The sequence below is a fragment of the Aulostomus chinensis genome, chromosome 1 (genome assembly GCF_037954235.1).
Source record: "Aulostomus chinensis isolate RoL2024-O1b breed Wild chromosome 1, RoL_Achi_v1.0, whole genome shotgun sequence".
NCBI classification, from domain to species: Eukaryota; Metazoa; Chordata; class Actinopteri; order Syngnathiformes; family Aulostomidae; genus Aulostomus; species Aulostomus chinensis.
The window spans coordinates 31252328-31271573 of NC_141320.1; the positions used below are offsets into that span (position 1 = coordinate 31252328).

The window sequence follows — 19246 nt, forward strand, 5'->3', positions numbered from 1 at the left end:
GAGGATGACATCAGCGAAATGTGTGATGTCACACTGCTGAGTCGTGAGGTCACCACCAGAGAACAAATGAGTGATGAGATGCTGATTATTGACTCTCTACTTTAAATGATCTCACTCTCTTCCAGCTTGAAGAAGTTTGAGGATGAATGAAGTCAAGAACTGGAAAAATGGAGAACGTTCACGTCATTACATGTTGTTCTCCACTGGGTCACTAGGGGGCAGCACCTACCTGCAACTCCTGGGAGCCCTCAGTCTCACCTCATTTTCAGGCTCCAACTAAAATGAAGCTTCAACTCTTCTGAATCCTCTCCACCTGTCAGATCTGTTTGAAACTTCCAGGTTTGATCAACATCCCAGTCTGAACACATCTACAGGTCAGCAGTGACCACAGCGCCACCTACTGGCAGCAGGAAATGACAGATTTGACACTGAGATGTCCTCGTCACGGCGTGATGGAGAGTTCTGATGATTCATCAGCACAATCAGACTCTGAGAACTCCTCCCTGCATGGTTGATGAGGGTCAAAGTTCCCATGTGTCTCACTTCAGGTGGAGGACCAGAGATTTTAGGCTCATGTGAGTGGTTGATTCTAATGTAAGAATAACAGACCACAGACTAGTCAGTGAATAAAACTGCCGACTTCTTTATAGACAGAAAATGTCAGAAAAACAAAAACTATTGGTACCAAACCCTTTACATCCACACACATTCAATAAAGGAGTCTCCCTCCAACCAACAGACAGAAACCAGACCTCAGGAGAATCAGGTTATTGACCTCTTTTGAGTCTTATTTGAAGTTAACCCGACTTATTTGAGTTGAGGTTAAATTTGGTGGCTGGATTTCTATGATTGTTTGTTTACTTCACGGTGTCTATTTGAGTTTCCTCAGTCTAGGTTCTCATTTGATCTTGGTTCAGCCTTTTTATGAGTTTTAGTTCTACGTTCCCTCTTCCTGTTGGGTTGTTTCACCGGCTCTATCCAAGCTTGAACTCCCTTTCAACAACCCACTCATGTAACACCGATTTGGCACACAATCAGGAAACGTGAACAAAACAAAGTCATAAAAATAAAACTCAGGGCCAAAGTATTTCAATTTACAACTCAATCTCACAAATCAATGATCAGAGTCTCTCCCGTTCATCACCAGTCTTTTCGTTCAGTCCGTTATCAGTCCAAAAGAAATTCAAGGTGTCTCTGTGAAACCTGTCAGTTCTGTCCTACCACAATCCCACCGTCAGGGTCAGTGTCACCTGGGTGGGTGAGGTTTGCAGCGCCATTTTCCACTCCGACTCTCTCTCTCCTGTGGGTGGCTCGCCATCTTTTCTCCACAGCGTCAGGTGTGTTTGCACACCAGTGATCCCACCTACAAAACCTGGCCAAATCCTCGTTCACAACGCAATCAACACAATCCAGAATCATGGACAGCAGTTGAGTCCAGTGTCTTCTCAAAAAATGAAGGAACCAAGGAGAAGACCTCAAAAGAGTCTGCTTTGTTTACTCTTTCCTCTCTCATTCTCGAGTCGTCCGTCTGCTTTAGTTTAGTTTATTTATATTTGTACAGCACTTTTCATCCAGAGACTGCAACACAAAGTGCTTCACAGAACTGAGAGAAAACAGGCAACATTCAATAAAATATAAAACAATACAATAAATACATGTTAAGAACCCGGCCTTCCCAACCCACATGACCTCATACATGCACACACCACCCCCCCACACACACAAATACACACACGCATACACACATACACACACTGACTGTCAGTAGGAACATGGCAGGGCACTGAAAATCCTAGTGAGGAAAGACCACCTATGGGGGCCATCCTCACCAGGAGGTGCCACAGCCCACAACCACAGGGAGCGCCGCCACCCAGACCCCCCGACCCGGACAGACCGGGTACACTCCACATATAATGCAGAGCCCCCCAGCTCTCCGGGCCTGGACGATCCCAAGGACGACGCCCCTGTGGGCGGACCAGACACACCTCCCAGTGTGGAGGGCCCCCACCAGGAAACACTGGAGCTAAAAACTAAAAGACTCAAAGAAGGTAGAGTAGGAAAGAACAGAAATTACAATGATATTAAAGTATCAGAATGACATAAAATATATATAAAATCTAAAAGTTTTAAGAACTAATAAAAAAGTAGAATAAAATAATTAAAAGACTAAAGTAACAATAAGATATCGTGATAAAATGAAAGGATAAGAGAGACTAAGTCAGTTAAAAGCTAAGCTAAAAAGGGGAGTCTTGAGCCTCCTTTTAAAAACATCAACAGTCTCGCGGTCCTTCAACACCTCACTGGCGCTGTCACCTGTCCCCACCTGCCGAAAGACTGCCACTATTGTCCCTGTCCCCAAGTGCTCCACAGTGACAGGCCTAAATGACTACCGACCCATTGCACTCACCCCAGTAGTCATGAAGTACTTTGAGAGGCTGGTCAAGGCCCACATAGAGGCCTCCATCGACGTCTCTGTGGACCCCCACCAGTACGCCTACAGGCAACACCGCTCCACTGATGACGCCATTTCACCAGTGGTCCACACAGCCCTCACCCATCTGGAGAGCAGGAACTCCTATGTCCACCTTCTCTTCCTGGACTTCTCCTCTGCCTTCAACACCATCATCCCACATGGGGGACCTGTTCAGTGGACCTGAGGACTGGTGACCTGTTCAGGGTGAACCCTGCTCTCACCAAATGTCACCCCCCCATAACCTTTAACAAATCAGTGGTACAGAAAATGGATGGAGTGACTGATTCACTGCAGAGGCACAGTGATGTTATTAATGGAGGAGTCTTTTCATTAAAGACTGAAGCTCCATACAAGACAGAGTCTGTAGACCAGAACATCACAACCTGGGAAGCTTTCACTTCTTTGGACAGACAGCTTTGATTTCAGCTTCTACCTCTGTAAAATTGAAAGTAAAGTAAATGGAGCACCTGTGAAGGTAAAACTGATGATGTCATGACTTGTTCAGTCCTGCAACGTTAAAGTCCAACACGCTTTTGATTGTCTCTGATTCTCTGTGGCAAAATCCTACAAGAGGAAACAGAAAATCTTGAGGTTGTCTCACTTTTTTTTTAAAGAAACTCTGCATAGGACAGTGATAGGAGGCTTGTTTCCTTGATGAAAGAGACTGGTGCTCTCATCTTCTTCAACATTGACTTGTTCTACCAGGACAAGAGAATCTGAGCTTGGATGTCATTTAGCAGTCAAAGGCTTGTTAAACTGGTCAACATCAGCTGGTGTTCACTCTGATGATGTAGCGATGGTCTGGATTCTTCCTTCTGGAGCACCAAGCTGCTGGGAAGAAGCCTGATGATGTCAGAGTTGTGTTCAGTGGCTCCTGCTGGGTCCATTTCTGACAAATGGGCTCCAAAGAGTTCAGCTGTTTCAAAGGCTCAGAGAAAGCAGCACATCATGGTGGTCAGGAGACGAGGTGGCCGAGTGGTTAAGGTGATGGACTGCTGATCCATTGAGCTCTGCAGGCGTGGGTTCCAATCCCATCCTCGTCGTAGGAGACTTTGGTTTCTACTCCTAGATTCTGGAATTACTGTGAGGCTTTTAACTGACAGACACCAGTTGAGTCAACTTCCCTTTCACAACCTGACCAAAACAACTCTGACACCCAGAGCTCACATGTGTCAATCACCTCTGGAGAAGGTCCCGCCCCCACAGAGCAAAAATCCTCCCATCAGTGAAGAAAACTGCAGACACCTCTTGGATGAGAGCTGAAGTGTCTTCTAGAAACCTGAAACAGTCCACTTGGAACGTTTAAATAATTCTACAATCCTACAGTTTCATTGAGCATTTGTCCAAAGCCACGTGCATGTCTCACATGTATATAATATATATGTGACACTCTTTCATCTACTCATTGACCAAAAATGCAGTCTAATACCAGTAAATTTGTGCAGAAGAAAACGTTATTTGTGCTGCTTCTTTATTTATTTATTTAGTTTAGTTAGTATTTTTTAATGTATTTTCTTTCAAGTCACATTTTGTCCATTAACTTCATAATCAGAGTCACCATCTCATCACATGACTAAAGTCTGGGTTCTGTATTGGTGGTAAAATATCCTTCCATGCCCCTCACTAGTTTGCACACAGAAAAGCATATTTTACTGGTTTCAGATCTCTTAGCTTGTTCTCTCTCTTAAACCTGCTGAGGCAGCTTTCATTGTGTGATTGATTTTAAAATATAAATATGGAACAGAACCATTGGAATCAGATGTCAGGACATTTGAAGGAATGTCAATCTCCTGTTGAAATGTTGCAGTGTGCAGCTGAGGCTCTCTGGCAGTGGCACCAGGAGCCACAATGGCAGAACCTGGACCCTCCTGGAGGAGAACCACAGGTGAGGGCCTTCTTGGCTCCAGATTGATGGAAATCAAGTGTCTGAGGCTGTTAGCAGCCATGAAGTTGATCTGGTTGGCACTGGTATTTGTTCTTGCTGCAGCTCAGGAGTGATTCAGGAGAAGAGGTTCAGAACAGCCAAGGTTGGGGACTGGAATTCTAAAATTTCCCCTGGAACCAAACAACCTTGGAGGGTAAAAGCTCCAATCATAGCCACTCAGATGCAGCAGCAGAAGAAGCTGTCATCCACCCTGACAGTCAGAGCATCAAGTCAAGGAAACATCACCATCTTGTAGTTCCAAACCTCCACCTGTCAGATTCAGCTACTTCTTATTGTGGGACTTTAAACTTGAACACAATGGAATTTGGACAAGGAGTTTTCCTTCCAGTCCAAACATCATCGTCCAGCCTCCAACCAGAGGTCCATCAGTTATCATGGAGCGACAGGTGGAGTCTGGATTCTTTTCTAGAATGAGACGGCAATGAGAGTCCTGCCAAGTGACATCACTGACATGAATGGATGACTTCAGTCACGTGACTGGAGGACACCCAGATAGCAAAGGTCCACTCATGTGTGTCCTCACTGCTCCACAGGTCTGTCAAATGTTCTGTAAAATAGTTGGACCCAGCAGAGCTGCTAGATTAGGAGTTGATGGAGTCGTTGCAGATACCAGGGTCCAAAGTCCAGCTTGAACCTGGTTTGTGCAGTTCTTTGTCAAGCTAGCAGCCATTCTTTTCACTGCCAAGCTAAAGTGACTTCTGTCAACAAAGGTCAACATACAAAAGGATATTTCTACTGTCAGTTCAAGATTTTGATCAAACTCCTTTTTCAGAGCTGGAACCTTCCTCTTGTGTCAGCTTTCTGTTCCCATCTCCATGGTAACGGTCAGTTTTGACCCACGTCTTCAATCAGCTGTCAAATAAACTAAAACAGTTTTCTATCCTCCAAGTTGTTTCCATCTCTTGGTGACCTTGTTAGGCTTCCTTATCCATGGAAATATTGGTTTGAAGATTTAGTTGTGGGCCTCTGGACCTTTTTTTAGTCACTAAACCCTGGATTTATTTTTTCAGCAACAGAACTTTAATACAAACACAAAATGAAAAGCAGAACAAGCCAGAACCCTAAATATGGATTTGCAAGGTCAACAAACAACAACCAGTCAAGCAAACCAAACCAACAGAAACCAACTACAAACTGTTTGAGTCATGACAAAGTCCAGGACCCACTTTTCACCCTACAATGTAAACCAATGGGAGGCTGTCTCCTCAGACACACATAGCCTCAAACTGACGCTTCTCTCGTCTACACTGTAACTCTCTCCACTTCACAAATAACTTCACTACATTCCTGACAAAAATGCCGACGAAAATATGTTACATTCAACTTTTGACCACAATCTGGGGATTGATGAGCCTTTTTCAAACAACAAACTCTCCAAAAATCCTCTCTCCTCTCCACTCTGACAGAGAGCAGCGGGGGAGGGGCTCTTAAGAGGCTCAGCTCTGATTCTCACTTGGTGTCACACTGAGGCTTCTACCTCCTAAACTACAAGTCCCACCGCTCTCATAAAATACATCCTTGGATTCAGGACGACTCCTGCTACTTTTCTGCAGTGGACAGAAGGAGGCTCAGGCCCTAACAACACTGCCTCCAGCTTTAATTAAGACCTCAGTTTTGTTCTCTGCCTCCATGACAGGTTAATGGACATCAACTGGTCCTGAGTCACCGGGAGACACGGCGATGTCCAGCTGAGTGACATCAGCAGGACTGTGGAGGTTTATACTGAGTCTCCTGACGACAAGTGGCAGTACAGAGATATTAAAGAGGGTCTGAGCTAAAACTGAACCTTGGGGAACTTCAACCTTTGATCTCAGAGTTCTATTTTTAATCTTAGAATTCTTTCTTTGATCTCTCCTTGATTTCTCAATGATTTCTTTGTGGACTCCAATTGTCTCTGATCTCTCAGTGAGACAAAGACAGAGCAGCTCCAACCTCAGCCTCCAGGAGGCCCTGATCCTCTAGTGGTCAGTCCTCTGTGTTGTGGCTGCAGCAACCCTGGTTTGAATCAGGGTCCCAGCAGCAACATTCCTACTGACTAGTGTTTGTTGTTCAACTGGACAGTTTGTCTGGTGAAGCTCTCTCAGACACTCCTTTCTTCATCCTGCCTTCAGGCTCAGCAGCATCAGAGTCAATGTGTCTGACTCAGACCAGAACCCTCAACCTGGAGGCTGTGGTGCAATGAGAACACATCTGACAACCAATCAGAGGAGGGTCTGTTTGACCCCTGAAAACTCCATGAAAGCCTGAGAGGAACTTGTTCTTCATCTCCAAATTCCCTCCCTGCACGTTGTCTCTCCAGAAATCATTCCAGTCCAAGTTGAACCTTAGACTAAAAGCTCCCAGTGGGTGATGCAGGCTTCACCTCACTCCTGGTTCTGGAACCTCACCAGTTCTTGCTCTCTCACCACTTGGATCTCATGTTCCTGACATCTCTGAGCTTGTTTCCTATCCACCTGTCTCATGTTGATGAGGTCATCCAGCCTGATGATCTCCATGGTTCTCCTTTGAGTGGTTCCCTCTGGGAGAGTTCTCTCTCTGTAACTTGTGTGTGTGTTTGCTCGAATCATGTTTCTCCTTGACAGCACTTTAGTGTTTTTTCCACTGGTGTCTCATCTGTGGTTCACCTTTTATTTTACTTCTTTGTCAAAGATGAAGGTGTTTGTGGTCATTCATCAATCATGTGATGGCTCATGTGACTGTGAGTCTGATGGAGAGCTTGTAGCGTCTCTCACTCTGATCACTTCAGGCTATTGAAGCTACTCAGATGTAGCCTGACTAGCTCAGTCGGTAGAGCATGAGACTCTTAATCTCAGGGTCGTGGGTTCAAGCCCCACGTTGGGCGTTCATCTTGAACATCCCTGCTTGTCCTCTCACTTTCTGCAGCTGTGGGGCTTTGATTGGAATTGAAAGAAAAATCGCTGAATGAACAACACAAACACAGGCTGTGTCTGAAGGTCCACACCTGCACCCGACTCAGAATGAAAAAACCAGTGTGGACTCAATTGTATCCACTGTCAATTCTGATTCTGGAGAAATTTCTTCATATGTATTGATGGGCGCGAGCCAAGCAGAAATTTCCCACAATGCCGTAGTGTTTGGTCAGTGTTGAGCAGGCGTCAGTCTGACAATGATCTCATATTATTGTGTCATCACCTGACCAGACCCAAAAGTAGGCTCAGGTATCAGTTTCTTCTCAATGCTAATGTCTGCTAGCTTAGTCTGCTACTTTGATGGCTCTGCCTGCTCAAAGGTCCAGACCCAAAAGTAGGCTCAGGTATCAGTTTCTTCTCAATGCTAATGTCTGCTAGCTTAGTCTGCTACTTTGATGGCTCTGCCTGCTCAAAGGTCCAGACCCCTGGATGTGGTGGTTCCTACCTGAACGTAGATTCTGTCAGCTCATGTTGTTAAATCAACTCACCAGGAACACCAGTAGATTTCAATGGACTGACAATGAGTCTCATTGAATGGGTGTCTCGTCCAACGAGAAACAATCAGTCTCAGGTTGAAGCTCATCAATGAGGTCTTGTGGATCAGTGGCTTGCATGAATGAATGAGTTGGAAGACTTCTTGGAAATTAAAGTGGATTTAATACAATGAAGAAAACCCTTAAGACAGAGTGATAATTCCAGCAGAGTAATTAAGGCCCATATTGAGTAGCAGGTATGAATTAGCCTGGATTTATCTGAGCTTGAACATGAATGGATGACTTCAGTCACGTGACTGGATGACTTCAGTCACATGACCCAAACAGCGACCATCAGTCTCCTTCCAATCCTGTACTTTGGTAAACAACAAAAACAGAGTAAAAGTCTCTGGCAACATATTTGTTTCCTGTAGGGTTTCTTCATGTATGTGTGGTGTACTTGCTCTCCCAGAGGACTGCCATCTTTGTTCTGTGGGCTGACATGTTTTAGTGTCAGCACAGGTCATAGCGCTGAGACTTAACTCTCATTCTCCTCCAAGTATTATTTCCACCTCACACTCCTGCATATATTCAAGTGAACAGGGAACACAAATTCATGCTCAACTTCTCCTGTGTATTCATCCACAGTCACTAAACAACAACCAAACCAAACAAAAGAGGTTTGCTAGCATGGCGATCAGCTGTAGTTCACCATCATCTGGGTTCAAATCCCACCACTGCCATCATGTCCCAGGTCACAGGAGAGGTATGGCAGGTCTCTCGCAGCCTTTCCTTTCACTTCCACAGGTATCTTCAAACCTGTGACCAAAAGAAGAAGTAGGTCCTGAAAACTCTCCAGCTGGTCCAGAACACTGCTGCCCGTGTGTTGACTAGAACTAGTAGAAGAGACCATGTCTCTCCTGTACTGGCTTCTCTGCATGGCTCCCTGTCACATTCAGAATAGAATTCTAAATTCTCCTTCTACCATCAAAGTCCTCAACAGTCAGGCTCCTTCCTACCTGACAGAGCTCCTAGTCCCCTATTATCCAGCTAGAACCCTTCGCTCCCAGGATGCAGGGTTACTGGTGGTTCCTAGAGTTCTAGAAGTAGAATGGAGCCAGAGCCTTCAGCTATCAGGCTCCCCTCCTGTGGAACCGTCTCCCAGTTTCAGTGCTCACAGTGGTCCTCAGTGAGCTCAGGGAGCTTGTGAGGATAACCAGACACATGAAAAACTACAGGGAACATTGGCTGGAGCTCAGTATCTCCTGATGTACATGGCAGGGAAGCTGCTGCTGATGTCATCAAAATGAGCCCTGGAATCACAAGGTTTGCTGTGACGAGAGGCACTGACATCAAGACATGTTTGGAGCTGTTTATGGTTGATGGTTCTGTTCATTCCACTGTCACTAAAAAGAGTCAGCATTGCTGTGACAAACCTCAAAGGAAAAAAAGTCCATGGTGACAAGTGGAAAGACATTGATGAGGGACACCTGGATGCTTCTGTTGGTGTTCTTCTTCTTCCTGGAGTGTTCAGATCCTGCAGTGAGGCCACTGATCGTCTCTGGGACGCATCGACAGGCAGAAATATTTTCCGGGCCACAAGGCCACTTCAGAACTTTCAACGAACATCAAGAGTCCTCAGATTTGACGACAGAGACACCGGAGCAAGAACTGACAAGCTTGCCCCCATTGGGGATGTCTGGGAAAGATGGGTGCAGCTCCTTGCACCAACATTCATCCCAGGGCCAGAGGTGAGAGTGGATGAACGTCTTGTCCCTTTCTGAGGAAAATGCCCCTTCCAGCAGTCCATGCCCAGTAACCAGGAAGGACGGCAGAGCAGAGTTTGTGTTCTGGCTTGTTCTGCTTTTCATTTAGTGTTTATATTAAAGTTCTGTTGCTGAAAAAAAGACTTTTATGCCAAACCCAAAGGTTCATTTTATCATTTTTTTAATTGAAATCAAGGGTTTACTGACTAAAAAAAGGTCCAGAGGCCCACAACAAAATATTCAAATCAATATTTCCATGGATAAGGAAGCCTACCAAGGAAACCAAGAGATGGAAACAACTTGGATGATAGAAAATTGTTTTTAGTGAATTTTACAGCTGATTGAAGATGTGGGTCAAAACTGACCGTTACCATAGAGATGGGAACAGAAAACTCAAATGGAAGCTCAAAAGGGGACTTAGCTCCAATGGTAGAGTGCTAGCTTAGCATGTGGGAGGTAGAGGGATCCATGCCCTCATTCTCCAGAATACTTCAGCTTGTTCTGTTGATCAGAGGAGCTGCTGGGTGATGAATGCTGATGTTTGTCCACTGCTGTGATAAAGTGTCCCCTGTTACTGAGATGAGAATGAACACCTGCTCAGGTCAAAGCTGCAATCAAACCAGGGACTCTGAACCTCCCACACAGTGAAGGAGTTTGTCCTGCAGGTTGATGGACGCTTATTAAGTTCTATCTTTGATCAAATATAAGAAATGTAAAATAATTCAACATTGATTGCATTTCCCTCCTTTCTTTGGTGCCCTCAGACTTTCTGAGAACTGTAGGAGGAACTGCTCTCTGTTTTGTGTTTGTTCTGCTCAGTGTAGGAAGGAACGAAAGACCGGAGCTCTAAGTTTTCCAGTTCCTACATCAGTGAACAGACTTTCTGTGCTGCGAGGAACCAAAGCTACTAAGGAGGATTACAGAGTTTGGGAGTCAGTGACTTAATAGAGTCTAACAAAGGGTTGAACCTGAATGAGACAGTCACCCTTCAACATGGGGCCATGGCAGAGTGAACCAAGAACACTACAATGGGGGTGAGAGTGGAGGCATGATGGATTCACAGTTCATCACCTCCACCATCATGTGGACCACCTGATCACCTCTCCCTCAACCTCTAAATAACTCATTCCCTGACTGGGAATCGAACCCAGGCCGCGGCGGTGAGAGCGCCGAATCCTAGCCACTAGACCATCAGGGACCACATTGAGCTCTCCAACAACAGAGACTATAGACAATGACTCAAGAACACAGGACTCTGTGGTCTCAGCTTGAGATGCAGAGGGTCCACCAAGACCACCACACACCTCACCCTCCTAAAGACAGTCCACCCCAAGGATCCTGTCCCCCTCTGCTCCAACTCAGCCCTCCATTCATAACTGACTTTGTCTCAGTCTCTTCACAATGCCAGTCACTGAAACACTGACAATGTGATGGGGCTTCCTGTCTTTATTACATTTTCTTCAAAGGATCCCGTGTGTCTTCTTTCTCTCTGTCTGTACTTGAGTGTGGTACCAGGCCCAGCTTGAACGGGTGACTGTGTCTGAGTGGGTCGAGGCTGGGCTGCAGGTATTGGGAGGTTAGAACCCATCTGTGAGGCTCCAGGTGGAGCGATCACCTGTGAGGGTCCAGGGACAGCAGGAAGCTGCACAGATGGTAAAGACATGGAGGGGAGACAGGTGGTGCTAGAGCAGTAACAGGAAGTGTCTGGCATTTTGGTTCATCCTGTGAGATGACGTGAGGTTGTGGTTTTGCCTCCAGCCTCACCTCCTCATCAGTGTTCAAAAGGTTCAAAGGTGAAAAAATGGGATTCAACCAAACAGCTGGAATGAAGAGTTGGTAACACTTGCAGAGCTGCAGGGAGCTGGACAGGTCTCACCATGGGGGGATTTGTCCCACAGATCCTGCTGAAGTGGCTCCTCCTCCTGAGACCTGCAATGCTGGCTGGACCTTTGGAAAAAGAACACAACAAATTTTCATAAACATTTACTTCAGCAGGAACACACAAGAAGGTGGGACTGGTTCCTTTTTCATGTTCACTATTTTGTCGTCTTGGTTCATGTTTTGGTTGTCAAAGTTAATTCTGAATATTTGTGGAAAGTTCGCCTGCCTTTACTTGTACCAGTACTTCCTTTAGTAACAAATTAAAAAGCTCAAGCTAAACTTCAGTCAGGACAACCATTCTTTCTCATTCTTCGACCTCTGTTTTATGTCCATGACCATCCTGTCTGTCACCTTTGGTGATGGAGACATCAGTTGATGACATCAGCAACGGTCCTCAACCTAACTGCCTCTGCCAGAAGCGAGCTGTCATCTGTCTCAGGGGACACAGTCAAGTGGACCGGGGCGGATGAGGGCCTGCTGCTTCCTTGAAATATTTCTCAATATTTCAGTTGCAACTGTATAGTGATGGTGGCTCAGTTTAGAGCTGTCAATCAATGTTAATAATTGATCTTAGCATCTGGAGATTATTTTAGGAACACAAATACTTTTACTTCATTCTGAGGATGAGCAGACATTCAATATAATGATTATTTATTAGTCAAAGACTCCTGCTGGTCAGAGAGGATCTGGGCTGGATTGGAAAGCTTCAGAGAGGGAAACCTTCACTCTGGATTGGACTGAGAACGGAGCAGCCTCAGCTTCCTGGAGCCTGACTTGCCTCTGTGGTCTAAGGTTGTGTGGGCTGACATCACAGTGAAACTACCTAGATCACAGAGCCTTTGAGATCACAGGCTGACTTCCTTTTTTCCCTAAAATGAAGAATAATAATTTAAAAAATGTTGTGTCTGTGTTTGTGTTGCTGCATCAGTTAAACAGTGACTCTGACAGAGGGGATGTAGCTCAGTGGTAGAGCGCATGCTTTGCATGTATGAGGCCCTGGGTTCAATCCCCGGCATCTCCAGCTGGTCCTTTGGAGCCTTCATCTTATCAGCTAAATTGATCCATAAATGTGACAACAGTTGATAACAAACTACCAGAAGAGAAACCAGTCTGTTGCATATCAAAGTATTTGTAGCTGCGTCAGTGTGACTGTGAGCCTTCATTTGTTTCCTCCAAAAAGTTTAAAATGAACTCAATGCTGAATCCCTCGTCGTCATCACTGAGCTGCAGAATTGGTCCATGCAGGAGGCTGAGCAGGTCTTCCTCTCTGGTCCAGTGTCTCAGCACAGGTCAGAGTAGAGAATTAAAACATGAACACAAAACTTTATCAGCTGTTTACTGATATCAGTGACTACCTTCAAGTAAGAGTGTTCGTGAATGGACCCTTTTTAAAGTTTATGTTATAATGTTTGAAAAATGATGCTCACAAAATCAATATAAAAGTGTTTGTGCTAAAATGATTCCAGTAGATTTTATTGCCATTTTAAGAGTTCAAGCGTAATTTGATGACATTGTTTGATGTCATGACTCTCAGTTACTTTAGCAGGACCATCGTGACATGAAATCTTCCTCATCATCCCATATTGACCCTCAACCCCTCACACAGAACCAGGAGCCCTCAACTGAAGGAACCTTTAAAACTGAGAAGTTGGACAGAAAGCAGTATTTTGGTGGAACGAACCTTTAAAACTATAAATTAGAAAGTATTTTGTTGGAATGAACCTTAAAAACTATAAATTAGAAAGTATTTTGGTGGAACGAACCTTTAAAACTATAAATTAGTAAGTATTTTGGTGGAATGAACCTTTAAAACTATAAATTAGAAAGTATTTGGTGGAGTGAACCTTTAAAACTATAAATTAGAAAGTATTTTGGTGGAATGAACCTTTAAAACTATAAATTAGAAAGTATTTTGGTGGAACGAACCTTTAAAACTATAAATTAGAAAGTATTTTGGTGGAACGAACCTTTAAAACTATAAATTGTAAGAGTTGCTAATGAACTCAAAATGATGCTAACAGTAATGTAGTGATAGTTGCTAATCAACTCAGTGATGCTTACCGTAATGTAGTAAGTGTTTCGAATAACCTCTAAGTGATGCTGACAGTCATGTAGTAAGAGTTGCTACGAACCTCAAAATAATGCGACAGTAATGTAGTAAAAGTTGCTACGAACCTCAAAATTTTGCGACAGTGATGTCGGAAGAATTGCTAATGAACTTAAAATGATGCTAACAGTAGTGTAGTGATAGTTGCGAATCAACTCAGTGATACTTACAGTAATGTAGTAAGTGTTTCGAATAACCTCAAAAGTGATGGTGACAGTCATGTAGGAAGAGTTGCGACGAACCTCAAAATAATGCGACAGTGATGTAGTAAAAGTTGCTACGAACCTCAAAATTATGCGACAGTGATGTCAGAAGAATTGCTAAAGATCTCAAAATGATGCGAAAGTGATTTCGTAAGAATTGCTCATGAACTCAAAATGATGCTAACAGTAATGGAGTTAACGTTTCGAATAACCTCAAAGTGATGCTGACAGTCTTGTAGTAAGAGTTGCTACGAACCTCAAAATAATGCGACAGTGATGTCGGAAGAATTGCTAATGATCTCAAAATGATGCGACAGTGATGTAGTAAGAATTGCTCATGAATTCAAAATGATGCTAACAGTAATGGAGTGAACGTTTCGAATATCCTCAAAGTGATGCTGACAGTAATTTAGTAAGAGTTGCTACGAACCTCAATATAATGCGAAAGTAATGCAGTAAAAGTCGCTACGAACCTCAAAATATTGCGACAGTGATTTAGTCCGAATTGCTAATGAACTCAAAATGATAGTAACAGTAATGGAGTGAACGTTTCGAATAACCTCAAAGTGATGCTGACAGTCATGTACTAAGAGTTGCTACGAACCTCAAAATAATGCGACAGTGATGTCAGAAGAATTGCTATTGAACTCAAAATGATGCTAACAGTAATTTAGTGATAGTTGCTAATAAACTCAGTGATGCTTAGAGGAATGTAGTAAGTGTTTCGAACAACCTCAAAGTGATGCTGACAGTCATTTAGTAAGAGTTGCTAATGAACTCAATTTAATGCTACAGTGATGTCGTGAGAATTGCTCAACAACTCAAAATTATGCTAACAGTAATGTAGTGATAGTTGCTAATAAACTCAAAGTGATGCTGACAGTAATGTAGTAAGAGTTGCTACGAACCTTTAAATAATGCAACAATAATGTAGTAAGAGTTGCTACGAACCTCAAAATATTGCGACAGTGATGTCGTAAGAATTGCTAATGATCTCAAAATGATGCGACAGTGATGTAGTAAGAATTGCTAATGAACTCAAAATGATGCTAACAGTAATGGAGTGAAACTTTCAAATAACCTCAAAGTGATGCTGACAGTAATGTAGTAAGAGTTGCTACGAACCTTTAAATAATGCAACAGTATTGTAGTAAGAGTTGCTACGAACCTCAAAATAATGCGACAGTGATGTCGGAAGAATTGCTAATGATCTCGAAATAATGCGACAGTGATGTAGTAAGAATTGCTAATGAACTCAAAATGATGCTAACAGTAATGGAGTGAACGTTTCGAATAACCTCAAAGTGATGCTGACAGTCATGTAGTAAGAGTTGCGACGAACCTCAAAATATTGCGACAGTGATGTCGGAAGAATTGCTAATAAACTCAAAATGATGCTAACAGTAATGTCGTGATAGTTGCTAATAAACTCAAAGTGATGCTGACAGAACTGTAGTAAGAGTTGCTACGAACCTTTAAATAATGCAACAATAATGTAGTAAGAGTTGCTACGAACCTCAAAATAATGTGACAGTGATGTCAGAAGAATCGCTAATGATCTCAAAATGATGCGACAGTGATGTAGTGATAGTTGCTAATTAACTCAGTGATGCTTACAGTAATGTAGGAAGTGTTTCGAAAAAACCAAAAAGTGGTGCTGACAGTCATGTAGTAAGAGTTGCTACGAACCTCAAAATAATGTGACAGTGATGTCAGAAGAATTGCTAATGATCTCAAAATGATGCGACAGTGATTTAGTAAGAATTGCTAATTAACTCAAAATGATGCTAAGAGTAATGGAGTGAACGTTAGCATCATTTTGAGTTCATTACAATTCCCTGGTTCAGATTTGACTCGTCTGAATCCAAACACAGCAGCGTTCTTCCACCAGGCCAGATGAGTTGATCATGATAACAAGATATCTTCATGCTACTACAACACACAAACTCATCACAAGAAAAGACTTCATGGTGGAACAACAAATCTCTTCCCAATGGGAAAAACACTGAGTTGAACAATCAACTTTTCCATGATGACATGGAGACCTTGGCAGCAGCAGCAGGCTTCCATTGGGGGCTGATATGCCAGCTCCACTTAGCCTTCTTTGGAATGGTTTCACCTGGAGTGATGCTGTTATTGAGACCTTTTATCTGGAACAACACCACCTGCATGGAGACTGAGGACTTCAACAGATGCAGATGTTGACCCAGAATAAATCTAAATATTCCAGATGTGTTAAATCAATCCAGCAGCAGTGGCGGGAGCGTCGTAAACTCACTCACTCAGCAGCCGTCAGCCTCCGTACCTGCACGGAGTCCAGCCTGATGTGGTCTCTGTTGTCTGCTCCCAGAGGTGGTCTGTCACTCTGAACCAGGGGGCTCATCTCTCTGGTGGGAGGTTAGTGGAGGAGCTGCAGCGGGGGAGGCCAGGATGGGCTCCTGTAGGAGGAGCTCTGGCCCTCCTTCAGCACCAGCCAGTGGGAGGGAGTTTGGAAACCTGAGGAGACACAGGAGGAGCTACAGGGGGAGGGAAGGTGGATCAGAACCGTTCTAACAAGAGCGCCGAGGGGACACAGGAGGAGCTACAGGGGGAGGGAAGGTGGATCAGAACCGTTCTAACAAGAGCGCTGAGGGGACACAGGAGGAGCTACAGGGGGAGGGAAGGTGGATCAGAACCGTTCTAACAAGAGCGCTGTCCCACTAATGTTCCTCACCAGAATCCTCCTGTCAGGGGGGAACTGTCCATGGGTGCTGATGCAGCGGACTGAAGGTTCAACGTAGTCCATGCTGAACTGGTCTTTAGGCACCAGGTGGACTTTGTGCTAAAAACAGCAGAAAAAAAAGACAAAAAGGGGAGAATTTCAACAAAAGTATGCAAATGAGCTGAAGATCAAAATACAAAAAGTAAATCAAGGTTTTTTCAAATGATTGCCAGCTATTTAGCTAAGAGAAGGACAAATGTCAATCAAGATGTCAGAATGGAACGATCCCACTGGCTTCTGGTCAAGGGAACCATGGAGATGCTAACTTCCTGTTGGACTATCAGGGTGTCTCATCCCTGACATGCTAACTTCCTGTTGGACGATCAGGGTGTCTCATCCCTGACATGCTAACTTCCTGTTGGACGATAAGCGCGTCTCATCCCTGACATGCTAACTTCCTGTTGGACGATAAGCGTGTCTCATCCCTTACATGCTAACTTCCTGTTGGACGATAAGCGTGTCTCATCCCTGACATGCTAACTTCCTTTTGGACTATCAGGGTGTCTCATCCCTGACATGCTAACTTCCTTTTCGACTTTCAATCACTTTCATCAATCATCTTTCAATTCATTCGTAGTATTCGTTCCTCCGCCGTAGCCTGAAACGCGCCTCCAAAAAATCCTGCTTAAGCATCGCGTCGACGCGTGGTGACGTCAACGTCGAGGACTGTGATTGGTCCGCTCAGAACGTTATTTCCGGTTCAGTCGCAGCACAACACCGCCATTTTCAAAGTTTCTGTGGTGAAGGCTCCAAGAAAAAATGGACCAAGCTGAAGAAAGGATTATCGAGGAGGTGCTCAAGTACGACCACCTCTACAACTCCTCTTCGCGGCACTACAAAGACTGACAAATGGCCAACAATTGTTGTCTGTGACCGGAAGAAAACCAAGGAATCTGACAAGAGCCCCGTAAACAATACAAAGACAAAGCCACACCCCCTAGCGGTTCGGCGGTGTATTGCAGAGCAACGCGTTCCCTCGACGCAGAATAAACCAGGCTTTCCAGTCGCACCTGTTTTACGCCCCCGTGCCAGATAAGGACCCCCATCGGGCTGTGCCACTCTGGAGGGAGCGCGTCTCACAGTCAGTCAGCGGAACCATGCGGATCCGGGCCTGAGCTGTGGGAAGGAGCGCCAATTGTATCGGGTTGTTGTTTTCTGGACTGCAGCAGAACAGGAGCAGCCGGGACTGGAATGTAGACGTAGGTTATCTTGAAGTTGACTCAGTTATGGTGAACGATATTGTGGTTCAACACTTTAATGAGCTTTAAGGCAAACATATTTCATGAGGAAACAACGCCGGAATTGGACGGATTTCAGCGGCACACAACAACGTATCCGATACACCTCATTGGAAACCTGGTGGTCTAAGACTAAGAAACACCAGTCACCATGAAGAAAGGAACTTTTAGCTGAGTACTCATGTTCTTTTCTGCAGGTTGAATGTGGCATTTGTTGGACAGAAGCGTCTCATCTCAACAAAAGCACCTCTTCAGTGCTGAGGCATGATGGGGCCAGGCATGAGAATGAAGTCCCAGATCCACCAGGATGAACTCAGGTATACAGCCACTCTCCAACTGACTCACAGTTGCTTCATTGAGAATTAATTCCTATTCATTTCTTCTCTCCTTCATCTTTAACCATCCAGCTTCCAGGAAGCAGATGCTGGATGAGGCTCTGCTGAATTTGATCCTGAAGGACTGCCAGCCCCTCAGCATTGTTGAGAGGGAAGGGTTCAGGGAACTGGTTCAGGTCCTTGAGCCTCATATGTTTGCCAACCAGAAAGGTTTGTGTGGAAATGATCTAAAGCAGTCGTTGATATCTCCAGTTTATTTCATCTCTAATTTCAATGTATTGATTTACTCTGGGCGTCATTTTCAGACCATCAAACAAACGGTGGCCAAAAAGTACCAGGAGGAACGGGAAGGAGTGAAAAAGGAAGTCCAGCTGCCATGTGGACATCTGTGGACATGGAGGCTCCCTTGGCTCTGACCTGTCACTGCATTCGTGAGAATGAATGTGTTGGGAGTGCAAGACTTTCCACAAAGTCACCCTGCATCATTTTGAGGTTCCTAGCAACTCTCACCACATCACTGTCGCATCATTTCTTAGGTTAGTTGCAACTCTCATTACATCACTGTAGCATCGTTTTGAGATTCGTAGCAAGTCTCACCACATCACTGTAGCATCATTTTGAGGATCGTAGCAACTCTCACTACATCACTGTCGCATCATTTTGAGGATAGTCGCAACTCTCACGACATTACTGTAGCATCGTTTTGAGATTCGTAGCAACTCTCATTCCATCACTGTAGTATCATTTTGAGGATCTTAGCAACTCTCACTACATCACTGTCGCATCATTTTGAGGATAGTAGCAACTCTCACCACATCACTGTAGCATCGTTTTGAGATTCGTAGCAACTCTCATTACATCACTGTAGTATCATTTTGAGGATCGTAGCAACTCCCATGACATTACTGTAGCATCATTTTGAGATTCGTAGCAACTCTCACTACATCACTGTCACCTCATTTTGAGGATAGTAGCAACTCTCATTACATCACTGTCGCATCATTTTCAGGTAATTAACAACTCTCACCACATCACTGGAGCATCATTTCTTTGGTTAGTAGCAATTCTTAAGACATCACTATAGCATCGTTTTTGAGGTTTTTAGCCACTCTCACTACATCACTTTCAACATCA

At 44.3% G+C, this 19246-nt stretch overlaps 3 non-coding genes across 3 annotated transcripts; 2 read left to right on the forward strand and 1 right to left on the reverse strand.

Annotated features, from left to right (window-relative positions):
- The first annotated feature begins 7187 nt into the window (after window positions 1–7187).
- trnak-cuu (transfer RNA lysine (anticodon CUU)) lies at window positions 7188–7260 on the forward strand. Its single transcript has one exon. It is a non-coding gene; the product is annotated as a tRNA-Lys (tRNA).
- Window positions 7261–10713: 3453 nt separating this feature from the next.
- On the reverse strand, window positions 10714–10785 carry trnae-cuc (transfer RNA glutamic acid (anticodon CUC)). Its single transcript has one exon. It is a non-coding gene; the product is annotated as a tRNA-Glu (tRNA).
- Window positions 10786–12417: 1632 nt separating this feature from the next.
- trnaa-ugc (transfer RNA alanine (anticodon UGC)) lies at window positions 12418–12489 on the forward strand. The gene has a single exon. It is a non-coding gene; the product is annotated as a tRNA-Ala (tRNA).
- The last annotated feature ends 6757 nt before the right edge of the window (window positions 12490–19246 follow it).